We start from the raw sequence: 13,003 nt of genomic DNA on the forward strand, positions 1-13,003 counted from the left end.
CACATTTTCATCTTGTAGTTCCAGAATTTCCTATGCTGGACTGTCCTCTACAAGGGCTCAGGGATAATTTCTTAACCAGGAAGGCACCTCCTCCTCCATCCACTGCTTGAAGCACTGTAGGGGTCCCCTCAGGTCATTGTCAGCTGAGCTCCTGTTTCTCCAGGACTTTGAGAAATCAAAGGACAGATGACTCATTAATGAGCAAAATAATTTATCTCCTGTGACAGGCATTTCACCTTGTCTGCCATAGCCTCATACTCTCTCTCAGAAGGATTTATTTGCCTTGGTTGTTTTTACTTTTTGAGAAGGGTCATCCAAATAGAGCCATCCTGCCTATAGAATGAATGGGAATCCAACCCATTAGTTGGGAATTTAAGAACTCATGTTGAATGTGTCAAGATAAGCAGATTGGGTATCCCCTTATTGTAAGCACCCCTTAAATATCTCAAAGATGAAAGAAATGGGTACCATCCCACCAAGCACCCCTGCACACTGTGAACTCACCTAAGGTGAGAACTGCCTGTTCACCGAAATCTTTATCTGTCAATTCCCCGCCTCCACCCCTGACCTAAGTTTGCTTGGAATGTCAGCATCTAGGGATTTCTTTTCTGTTCTTGAGATCTTTAGTTAAAATACAACAGAAGCAGCACTTGAACTGTCTCTTGGTGGTGGCAGCTGAAAGCTAATCTTTATAGGAATGTAGCTTAGGGAGCAGAAACCGTATTGGGTTGGGTGAACAACTAGAGGACTAAGTGTCTTCTTTCTCTGAAGCATCTACTAAAGCAATACATATGGTTGTCCCTGTCTCTCACACCCTCCGGAACCCACGTTTTCTGTTCTAAAATTTGTGATCCACAAAGAGAAAAGCAGTTTAAACATTTGATCTAGCATAAATATAAGCTCAGCAGAGGGAGCGCGGCAAGAGGTTCTAAACATAGGTGGCTCCACAGCACAGAGAAACCAGCCAGGAGACACCCAGGCAAGCGTCCTTGGCTGACTTCCCAGGTCCCTTGGCTTTGGGCTTTCCATGGTCCTGACCACATAAGGAAGGCTCTCTCTGCAGGTGACAGGCATCTCCCAATTCTTTCTTGCTGCCTGCTGTGCTGGTAGGGCCTCTTCATTTGGGCTTGGAGGTCATTTTTGGCAAACAGTAACTCTCACTCCCAAAATGTGGATCCTAAAATGTGGAAGAATCCTGATGACAATGTAAGATGCTACAGCTGCACCTGGCTGGTGGCAGAGTTATAATCTGGTACATGTTTCAGCTGCCACTTATACATAACAGGTGAGCACAGCGTTCATGTTGCTTGAAATGAACAACTATTCTGTTCCAAGCACATTATTACACAGCATATTTTTTCAAATTCAGCTGTACTTGATAGTTTTTATAGAAAGTATGTGTCTCAATTTTTACATACCAAACTGGAGGAAATTTATCCAGTGAAGTGATTACTGATCTTTAGCCCCAGAAGTGTGAGGCACACAGGCACCTGAATTCTTTCAGGCCAAATGAAACTAACTAAATATTCTTTATGTATGAATTGTTATGGTGCAAGGTGAACACTACCTCCTCCATAAAAGCTTTCTGGGAGCTCCTCAACAGGAGGAAATCTCCCCTCTGCTCGAATTCCCATTGCACTTGATTTTTTTTTTTTTTTTTTTTTTTTGAGATGGAGTCTCGCTCTTTCGCCCAGGCTATAGTGCAATGGCGCGATCTCGACTCATTGCAACCTCCACCTCCCAGGTTCAAGCGATTCTCCTGCCTCAGCCTCCCAAGTAGCTGGGATTACAGGCATCTGCCATCATGCCCGGCTAATTTTTGTATTTTTGTAGAGATGGGGTTTCACCATGTTGGCCAGGCTGGTCTTTAACTCCAGACCTCAGGTGATCCACCTGCCTCGGCCTCCCAAGGTGCTGGGATTACAGGCGTGAGCCACTGCGCCTGGCCTGCACTTGATTTTATCTCTTATAGTTCTTATTTTTCTACCTATAGTAGACACTTATTTACATATTACCTCTCCCTATTGTATTGGAAGATCTTTGAATCAGGCACCTCCCCCATAACTATTTCATCTCTATTTCTCACAACATACAGCCCAGCACTTTATACAAAGGAGGCTCCAAGTACATGTTTCTGAAGGAAAGAATGACCAAGCAGAACAGAATCCCTTGTGATAAACTAAGTGTAGCAGTAGAACAGAGATCACTGAGCCCCGGCCAAGAGGCCTAGTTGACCAGACGACTTGAAGAAAGGCTCAGACCCCAAGTCTGAGGCCTGTGACCCCTGGCTCTGAATTGTGCAAGTCCCTGACATTCTGTCATTGATTCTGTGGATGCCCTTCCCCACAGCTCAGTTGTTGGAGCCAGCTCTGTAGGAAATATTTTGGTTGTCCTTTAGCTTTATTTCCTCACTCAGTCCAATAAGCTGCACTGACTTTCATAGAGTTTTAAGGCAAATGGCTTAAAGTTCATTTATTTGTCCATTTACTCATTGATTCAAAACATATTTACTGAGCATCAGCTATGTACCAAGTATTGTTCTAGGCCCTGAATATAAAGTGGTGATTAAGACAGTCAAAGACCTACTCTTTTTTTTTTTTTTTGAGACGGAGTTTTGCTCTTTTATGCCCAGGCTGGAGTGCACTGGCACGATCTCGGCTCACCGCAACCTCCGCCTCCAGGTTCAAGCAATTCTCCTGCCTCAGCCTCCTGAGTAGCTGGGATTACAGGCATGAACCACCACGTCTGGCTAATTTTGTATTTTTATTAGAGACGGGGTTTCTCCATGTTGGTCAGGCTGGTCTCAAATTCCTGACCTTAGGTGATCCATCCACCTCAGCCTCCCAAAGTGCTGGGATTACAGGCATGAGCCACCGCGCCCGGCCCAAAGCCCTACTCTTATAGAGTCTACATTGAAGCAGAGGGAGACCCTCAACAAATGAAGGAGCACACGTGGACAAGGAAGGAAGGGAGGGAGAGAGGGAACAAGAGAGGGAGGGAGGGAGGGAGGATGGAACAGAGGAAGGAAGGGAGGAAGGAAGGGAGTAAGGGAGGGAGGGAGGATGGAAGGGAGGAGGTAGGGAGAGGGAACGAGAGAGGGAGGGAGGAAGGAAGGGAGTAAGGGAGGGAGGGAGAGAGGGAACAGAGAGGGAGGGAGGGAGGGTGGAAGGGAGGTAACGAGATAGGATGAAAGGGAGGGAGGGAGGGAGGATGGCTGGTGGTGAGATGCTGACAATCAGGGTGATGTCAGATAGAGTTTTTGTTTGTTTGTTTTGAGACAGAGTCTCGCTTTGTCGCCCAGACTGGAGTTCAGTGGTGCGATCTCAGCTCACTGCAACCTCTGCCACCTGGGTTCAAGTGATTCTCCTGCTTCAGCCTCCCGAGTGGCTGGGATTACAGGCACCCGCCACCATGCCCAGCTAATTTTTGTATTTTTAGTAGAGATGGGTTTTCACCATGTTGGTCAGGCTGGTCTCGAACTCCTGGCCTCAAGTGATCCACCCGCCTCAGCCTCCCAAAGTGCTGGGATTACAGGTGTGAACCACCACGCCCGACTGTCAGATTGAGTTTCTAGATGGTTTCTTTACATGATCTGGAAAGGCTCCACTTTGAGGAGGTAACATTTAAACTAAGATGTAAGTGACAAGCCTGAGACAGCTTTTCAAAAAAAGAGGGAAGAGCGTTTCAAGCAGAGAATAGCCAGTGCAAAGGCTCTGAAGGAAGCAGGCAGTGGGTCCGGAAACAGGTCAGAGAAGCAGGCAAGGAACAGTGCGGTCAGGCTTTAAAAAGCAGGACAAGGGCCAGGCGCGGTGGCTCACGCCTGCAATCCCAGCACTTTGGGAGGCTGAGGCAGGCAGATCACTAGGTCAGGAGATCGAGACCATCCTGGCTAACATGGTGAAACCCCGTCTCTACTAAAAATAGAAAAAATTAGCCAGGTGTGGTGGTGGGCGCCAGTAATCCCAGCTACTCGGGAGGCTGAAGCAGGAGAATGGCGTGAACCTGGGAGGTGGAGCTTGCAGTGAGCCGAGATCACACTACTGCACTCCAGCCTGGGCGACAGAGCGAGACTCCGTCTCAAAAATAAATAAATAAATAAAGTAAAAAATAAAAAAGCAGGACAAGGAAACTGGGTTTTATTTAAGCGTGACAAGAAGACAATGAAAGAATTTAAGTGTAGGAGTGGCAAGATGGCTGCTTAAAGAGAATGGATTTTGGAAGGAAAAGAAGAAACTGGGAAACTGCTGCAGCCATTAGGAGGTTACCCTGCATTTATTCCAGGTGAGAAGTCGTGATGGGCTGGCCCTGGGTGGTAGGAGTGGAGATGGAGATAAGTGGACAGATACATGTTTTGGAAGTAGAGTCAACAGGACGGGGACGATCGGGAAAGGGGCAGTTACTGCTGGGTATGAAGGGTTCTGTTTAAGGTGCTTCAGATATCCATGAAGAAACAGCAGGCAAGAAACTAGAATCAGTTGGTTGGGGGCAGTGGCTCACGCCTGTAATCCCAGTACTTTGGGAAGCTGAGGTGGGCAGATCACCTAAGGTCAAGAGTTTGAGACTAGCCTGGCCAACATGGCAAAACTCCATCTCTACTAAAAATACAAAAAATTAGCTGGACGTGGTAGCGGGCATCTGTAATCCCAGCTACTTGGGAGGCTGAGACAGGAGAATTGCTTGAACCTGGGAGGTGGAGGTTACAGTGAGCCAAGATCGCACCATTGCACTATTGCACTCTAGCCTGGGTGACAGAGCAAGATTATGTCTCAAAAAGAAAAAGAAAAAGAAAAAGAAAAAAATAAACTAGAAGCAGAGTGTGGATTTCTGGAATGAGGTCAGGGCTGGTGATAGCAATTTAGGAGTTGCAGCTGGATTGTATTTAAAGTCCAGGGGCTGCTAGTAGCAATGAGCTACACCTAATGCCAGAATCTCTGTTTCTAAATAACCATTCTCTAATCAAAGGAACCAGAGTTCCTTGGAGAAATGGTTGATGTTGGGACAAGGGCAAGTAAAGTACAGGATGAGGATGGGAAGTAAACAAGTTGCTTGGAACATCTTGTGATGCCTAGAAGTAAGGAAGTGCTCAGAAATAATGGGGTACATGTTGACGAGTGCAGGGGCCAGCTTGAAGGAGCTCCCGATGGCCCAATCTGGGATAAGAACAGGATGAGCAAAACCGAACAACAAAATAAAAAACAATAGTAATGTGTTATGGAGGCTGGGCGCAGTGGCTCACGCCTGTAATCCTAGCACTTTGGGAGGCTGAGGTGGGCGGATCACGAGGTCAGGAGATCGAGACCAGCCTGACCAACATGGTGAAACCTCATCTCTACTAAAAATATAAAAATTAGCTGGGCGTGGTGGCACACGCCTGTAGTCCCAGCTACTCAGGAGGCTGAGGCAGGAGAATCGCTTGAACCCGGGAGGCAGAGGTTGCAGTGAGCCGAGATCATGCTACTGCACTCCCGCCTGGGTGACAGAGTGAAACTCCATCTCGAAAAAAAAAGAAAAAGAAAAAGTAATGTGTTATGACCTATAGGATAAAGTAAATATCCATCATATAAATAAATATCAAATAAATAAATAAGTCAATGGGGGACGGACACTCTTTTACTGTATAACTCCAATTAATAAATACAGGGGGAATAACTGAAGTAGAAAATTGGGAAATACTGCAGTAATAAATGTTCTGGGCAAGACCAGCAATTGTCAAAACCACAGTGACGCCATTTCACGCTCACTAGAATATTAAATAGTTACAAAAACCAAGACAGGTAAGTGTTGGTGAGGAGGTGGAGGAACTAGAACCCTCACATATTGCTGGTGAAAATGTGAAATGTGCAGCCACTTTGGAAAACAGTTTGGCTTTTCCTCAAAATATTAAACACAGAGTTACTCAATGACCCAGCCATTCCATTCCCAGGTATATACCCTAGGGAAATGAAAATATACATCCACACCAAAACTTGTACACAGAAAAACAAAACACAAAATGAAAATGAAAAAACCAACTTGTGCACAAATGTTCATAGCAGCATTATTCATAACAGTAAAAAATTAGAAATAATCCCAATGTGCATCAACTGAAGATAAAAATATGACATTTCCATACAACGGAATATTATTCAGCAGTAAAAAGGAGTAAAGTATTGGTATATGCTACAAAACGGATGAATCTTGAAAACTTTATGCTAAGTGAAATAAGCCAGTCACAAAAGGCCACAGGCTGTACGATTCCATTTATAAGAAATACCCCAAAGGAGCAAGTCCTGTGATTACTTTTGTAACTTTGTTTTGAATGTTTCAAATTATTTCAACACAAAAAGTTTAAAAATCAGGGCCGGGGCGCGGTGGCTCACACCTGTAATCCCAGAACTTTGGGAGGCCAAGGTGGGCTGATTGCTCAAGCCCAGGAGTTGGACACCAGCCTCGGCAACATGGCAAAACCCTGTCTCTACAAAACAATATTGAAAGTCAGCCTGGCATGGTGGTGCACATCTGTAGTCCCAGCTACTAGGAGGAGGTGGGAGAATGGCTTGAACTCAGGAGGCGGAGGTTGCAGTGAGCTGAGATTGAGCCACTGCATTCCAGCCTAGGCAACAGAGTGGAATGCTGTCAAAAAAAAAAAAAAGTTTAAAAAATCAAAATCAAGGTGCTGAATGAGATCACCTAGAGACAAAGTCTAGATAGGAAAGATAAGGAAACTCAGGACAGAACCTTGGGGTATTTGAGTATCCTACAGGTTGAGCAGAGGTCGGGCAGCCCACAAGACTGAGAAAGGAGCCAGTGAAATAAGGAAATTCAACTGTTTGTGCTGCCTGCCGAGACAATAAGGGTGAGGGACATTTTATTGGCCCCTGCTATGGTCTGAATATATCCCCCCCACCCCAGTTTCTTATGTTGAAATCCTAACCTCCAAGGTGACAGTATTAGGTGAGGCCTTTTGGGAGGTGATTAGGCCATGAGGGTAGAGCCCTCATGAATGGGATTAGTTGCCCTTATAAAATAGGCCCAAGGGAACTTTTTGCCCCTTCTACCATGTAAGGACACAGTGAGAAGGTGACATCTGTGAACCAGGAATCGAGCCCTCACAAGACACTGCATCTGCTGGTACCTTAATCTTGGACCTCCCAGCCTCCAGAACTGTGAGAAATAAATTAGTGTTGTTTATAAGCTGCCCAGTTTATGGTATTTTGTTACATTGTTATGGCAGCCTGAATAGGCTAAGACAGCTCCAATACTCAAGAGAATCAAGACATTTCTCAGATACATTTAGGAAAAAAAAACTGGCTGCCATCCATGCCTCTCCCACTCCCCAGATGCAGTGGTGCAGCTCTGCTCAAGTGCAGGAGGAAGGGCAGAGGGCTGCCATCCTGTGGGCCTTGATGTGGGATGCAGACCTCCTATTCTCCTGACAAGGGGAAGGGGAAATAACACCCCCCAGGAACAGATCTCAGTAAATATGCACAATCCCAATCTTCATTGTTTAGGAGGGAAACAGAAAGTTCAAGTAACTTGCACATGGAATGTGGAAAAGTTGGGATTTAAACTCAGATCTTAGCTCTTAACTCAATCCTTTACTACTGCCCGACCCATAATCTAGTGAATTTCCACTACCACTAAGAGATCATTTAGCTTCCAGGGCTGCTAGTCAGTTCTTTCCACATGGACTCAGTGACTGAGTAAAGCTGCTTCTCAAGAAAGGGTTGTGTAAATCAAGAAAATGAAATTACAGGCCAGATACGGTGGCTCACGCCTGTAATCCCAGCACTTTGGGAGGCCAGGGTGGGCAGATCACGAGGTCAAGAGATCGAGACCATCCTGGCCAACATGGTGAAACCCCATCTCTACTAAAAATACAAAAATTACCCAGGTGTGGTGGCATGCACCTGTAGTCCCAGCTACTTGGGAGCCTGAGGCAGGAGAAAGGCTTGAATCCGGGAGGCAGAGGTTGCAGTGAGCCGAGATCGTGCCACTGCACTCCAGCCTGCCAATACAGCGAGACTCCATCTCAAAAAAAAAAAAAAAATGAAATTACAAATAAACAGATTGATATACATCCCCCTGGGTACTCTAAGAGTAGGCAAGTGCACGACAGGCAGGTGCAAAGGTCCAGTACTTAGTTCAGTACTGGGCAGGATGGAGACAGGTTAGCTTCCCCACGTTCAGTTCCTTGGGGTCAGGGAAAAGGACATTTGCCGAGACCTGACTAGTATATCCCTCCCCTGCTTAACACTCTTTAACGGAATCTCTAGAGAGGGCAAGAGAGGATCTTTGGACAAAGCACAGGTGAGGGCAGAGGTGCCATACTGTGCACAGGGGGATGAAGTGGATAGATGAGCACTAAATGCCAGGACTCAGCTCCTGGATGCTGACAGCCAGGCCTTGGCCCTCCTTGAGACCTAAAGGATGAAGAGCTGGAAGGACAGGGTTCTAGAGAGAAAGCATCTGCAAAGGGCTCAAGATAATGAGTAAGGTGCATTCTTAGAACTGAAGGAAGTTCTCTGTGGTTAGACTGTAGTAGGATAGGGAGAGTGGAGATTTGGCTGCAAAGAAGGTCTGGGTCTGGGTCTGCAGGGCCTTGAGATTTGAATTGGAATTTTCCTAGGGGAAAGGGGGAGACATGGAAGGGGTTGTTCTATTGTTTTATCAAAATTATTCAGATGTATAATTTATCTTAAAAATTTTAACCACTGCACTGCTAGCAAACTTATAGTTTTGTTGCCCCCAAAGATTGGGGGCAAACCTCTTTGACTTCTTCAATGTCTACTGCAGCAGTTCTCAAACCTTCACATGCATCTGAATTGCGGGGCAGGATCGGGGGCGGGTAGTGGTGATGGTTGTTAACACAGATTTTGCTGGGTCCCATCCTCCAAGTTTCTGAGGCCTCAGGGTCTTGGAGGTCTGGGGTGGGGGTGGGGAAGGGCTGTTGAAAATCATATTTCTTACAAATTCCCAGGTGATGTGATCACACTTTGAGAATCTGGGGGAAAAGTAAGAGATGTAAGAGGGGTTGGGCGCGGTGGCTCACGCCTGTAATCCCAGCACTTTTGGGAGGTCAAGGAGGGCGGATCATCCGAGGTTAGGAGTTTGAGACCAGCCTGGCCAACATGGTGAAACCCCGTCTCTACTAAAAATACAAAAATTAGACGGGTGTGATGGGCGGACACCTGTAATCCCAGCTACTCGGGAGGCTGAGGCAGGAGAATCGCTTGAACCCAGGAGGCAGAGGTTGCAGTGAGCTGAGATCGTGCCATTGCACTCCAGCCTGGGCGACAAGACTGAGACTCCATTTCAAAAAAAAAAAAAAAAAAAAAAAAAAGAAAAGAAAAAAAAGATGTAAGAGGAAGTCAGTAAAAAGTGTGGTGAATGTGTGAAGACATATTCAGCCACTCATTCTCTAGATGGTATATAGAAGTGGCTGGATGCCACTGGAATTATAGAAATCCTGGAGGCAGATTACAGAAGCAGAGATGAAAAATGTTAGTGACAAAACTTTATTCTAGGAGTTCTCCCCCATTAAAGCCCCTGACACAAGTACTTTTCCATTTATAAAATGTGAATAAATTTTAAGAGTATTTTTTCAAAATTAACAACTTAAGAACAATTAAAAATCATAAAGAGTGCTTTTCAAAGAGTAGTTATATCCTTACTTCTCCTCAGTTATCTGTACCTGAAATAAACCTAACCACGTGTCCGCACTCCTCTCAATAGACACATCAATTACCTAGTGACAGCTAGCAGAAATGAAGGCAGAATGCCTCGGAGGAAATGAAAGGCTTCCAGAATATTTGCTTTGCCAACTTTAACCCTTTTTAGTTATAGAGATGTCAAAACTGTTTATTGGGGTTTTTCTTTCTTTCTCTTTTTCCCCTTAGGCCTGTTTTTTGTTGTTGTTGTTGTTGTTTTTCACAGACTATATTGCAAATTTACCAAAGGTAGGAACAAAAGCCCAGTCGTTAGGTTGGCTCCTACAGTGGAAGGAGTACCAAACTGGGAATCAAGATACCTGGGTTCCAGTCCTAGCTCGAGGACAAACTAATACTGTGGCTTTGAGTAAGTCACTTCTTGCTGTCACCCAGGCTGGAGTTCAGCGATTTAGGCACACTGCAACCTCCGCCTCCTGGGTTCAAGCAATTCTCCTGCTTCAGCCTCCTGAGTAGCCGGGACTACAGGCACCTGCCACCATGCTTGGCTAATTTTTTGTATTTTTAGTAGAGACGGAGGTTCACTATGTTAGCCAGGATGGTCTCAATATCCTGACCTCGTGATCCTCTTGCCTCGGCCTCCCAAAGTGCTGGGATTACAGGCGTGAGCCTCTGCACCCAGCCGTCACTTCTCGCCTTTTTGTGCTCCCTGTACGCTACAAAAGTATGGAGTTGGACAGATGACCTTTATACTATGTAAGCTATTTAAGCTCTGAAATTTTGGCTTTAAAATTTAAAGAAATAAGAAGCATGATCACATGTTCATGCACACAGGGGGTAAATTCCCCAGATAACTAGAGTTCAAACTGAACATTCTCGTTGGATTCCTTTACTTTCCACGTATGCCAATTATACAACTGGACAGCTGAAAACAAGCATGGATAAAGTGCCAAAAGAACAGTTCCATGTGAGTCCTCAGAAGAAGTGGAATTGATGCTCCCTTTACCTTCTAAGCATCAAACTGCTCTTTGAGGTTAACCCCACATTGGCCGGTGCACCGTGCTCTTATAAACAATATGATCAGTAAAAGTGAAAAAAATCAAACAACTCCTACATTCACTCTTAGTTTTCATACAAACAAAACATGATTACAGTATTTTTAAGTTCTTCCTAGTATTGAACCTTTTCACATTCCAAAACAATCAGGTAATTTTTTTTAATCATTAGTAAATGCTGCTGTGCATTTACTACTATATTTTCATCCATTACAGGGGGCGTTTATGAAATCTGGCTCACTGTCAGTTTCTGTACAGCATGTGAATGGTTTCCACTTTTTTTTTTTGAGATGGAGTCTTGCTCTGTCACCCAGGCTGGAGTGCAGTGGTGTGATCTCGGCTAACTGCAACCTCTGCCTCCTGGAGTCAAGTGATTCTCCTGCCTCAGGCTCCCGAGTAGCTGGGATTACAGGCATGCCCCACCACATCTGGCTAATTTTTGTATTTTTAGTAGAGAAGGGGTTTCATCATGTTGGACCGGCTAGTCTCAAACTCTTGACCTCAGGTGCCCGCCTCAGCCTCCAAAAGTGCTGGGATTACAGGCGTGAGCCACCGCGCCTGGCTAGTTTCCACAATTTTAGATGGTTAAGAAAATAAAAATAAGAATACTTTCTGGTACATAAAAATGATACAAAACTCACATTTCTGTGTCCATAAAGTTTCATTAGAATGAAGTAATTCATTTGCTTATATATTGTCTATGACTGTTTTCATGCTACAACAGAGTTGAGTAGTTGTGAAAGTCTCAAATATTTACTATCTGGCCCTTTGCAGAAAAAGTTTGTGACTTATAACTTAAACTACAGTATATACATTCATGTCATCCTAATAAAACTCCTAAGGGTTGATTATAATACACTTATATGGGCTGGGCACGGTGGCTCCCACCTGTAATCAATCCCAGCCCTTTGGGAGGCCGAGGTGGGTGGATCACCTGAGGTCAGGAGTTCGAGACCAGTCTGGCCAACATGGTGAAACAGTGTCTCTACTAAAAATACAAAAAATAGCTGGGCATGGTGGCAGGCGCCTGTAATCCCAGCTACTTGGGAGGCTGAGGCAGGAGAATCATTTGAACCTGGGAGGCGGAGGTTGCGGTGAGCTGAGATGGCACCATTGCACTCCAGCCTGGGCAACAAAAGCAAAATTCCGTCTCAAAAAAATAAAAAACACTATATGTAAACTATAAATAGGAAAATGCTGAAAGAGAAACACAGTGTTCCTGTGGAATTTGGAATTTTCAATGTATGAAAACGATACTGTCAATTCCTCCTTGTGTGTACATAGCTGACATTCAGCTTTCAAACCCAGAAGGACTAACAATCTCTCGATTTCGCCATTGGACCTCTGCAACTGTCTATGCTAAAGAAGATAAAATTGGCTGGGCATGGTAACAAAAATTAGCTAGGCATGGTGGCACATGCCTGTAATCCTAGCTACTCAGGAGGCTGAGGCGGGAGAATCACATGAAGCCAGGAGGCAGAGGTTTCAGTGAGCCGAATGGCGCCACTGGGAGACTCTGTCTCAAATAAAATAAAATCTTGCCTTCTAATAAGATACTTTCTGAACCCAAAATATCTGGGACAAATGGTCTAACAAGTCTGACTGCCATGGGAGCAAGAGGATATTTTATGAAACTGAGATGCACTAGAGAAACCTGAGATACACAGCTGTGATACTCACAGGTCAGACTTCCACAGAGCCGAGGGCCAAGCAGGTTAACAGACGCTTGCTCTCACTGACGGCGACGTTTGATAAAAAGAGTTAAAAAGACGCGAATTACTTGCAAACTTAGGGGTTTAAATAAGTGTGTTATTGGACTGTGAATCTGGGGATAAAGGCATTGGAAAGGTCAAGCTGCCTGCATGGGTCATTCTCATACTGTGAACATTAAATTTAGCATCTTGACGTGGTATTTCTCAAAAAGTATCTAGTCCCAAATCAGTTTCCTAAAAACACGTGGACTGTGAAAGTATGATTTAGGAATCTGGTATGTTGGTTAAAAAAAAATAAAAAATAAGAAGTATTAAAGTATGAAGTCAAATAAACATGTTAATGGAACTAGATTACATACTTATTTTTAGGATTTGCACATATACTTTAAAGGCATCTTTGTATTGACTTTTACTAGTGCAATTCAGACAAAAGGGGCATCAAAACTAACCTAACAGCCAATGATAGGCAAAAAAAAAGCCAACCCCAGTTGCATTTTGCGGGCCTGTTTAGGAAAGATTTATGCTCTACCACAGAGGTCGGGCACTTACATCTGCTTCCCTCTCTTTATTCATTATTCAGCTGCCTTCA

At 44.7% G+C, this 13,003-nt stretch overlaps 1 protein-coding gene across 3 annotated transcripts in view; it reads right to left on the reverse strand.

Moving 5' to 3' along the window:
• The window catches only part of RHOT1 (ras homolog family member T1), a 111,871-nt gene that overhangs the window by 10,897 nt on the left and 87,971 nt on the right, over window positions 1-13,003 (reverse strand). The window lies entirely within an intron of this gene.

Source organism: Nomascus leucogenys, unplaced genomic scaffold (genome assembly GCF_006542625.1).
Source record: "Nomascus leucogenys isolate Asia unplaced genomic scaffold, Asia_NLE_v1 Super-Scaffold_249, whole genome shotgun sequence".
Taxonomy (NCBI): Eukaryota; Metazoa; Chordata; class Mammalia; order Primates; family Hylobatidae; genus Nomascus; species Nomascus leucogenys.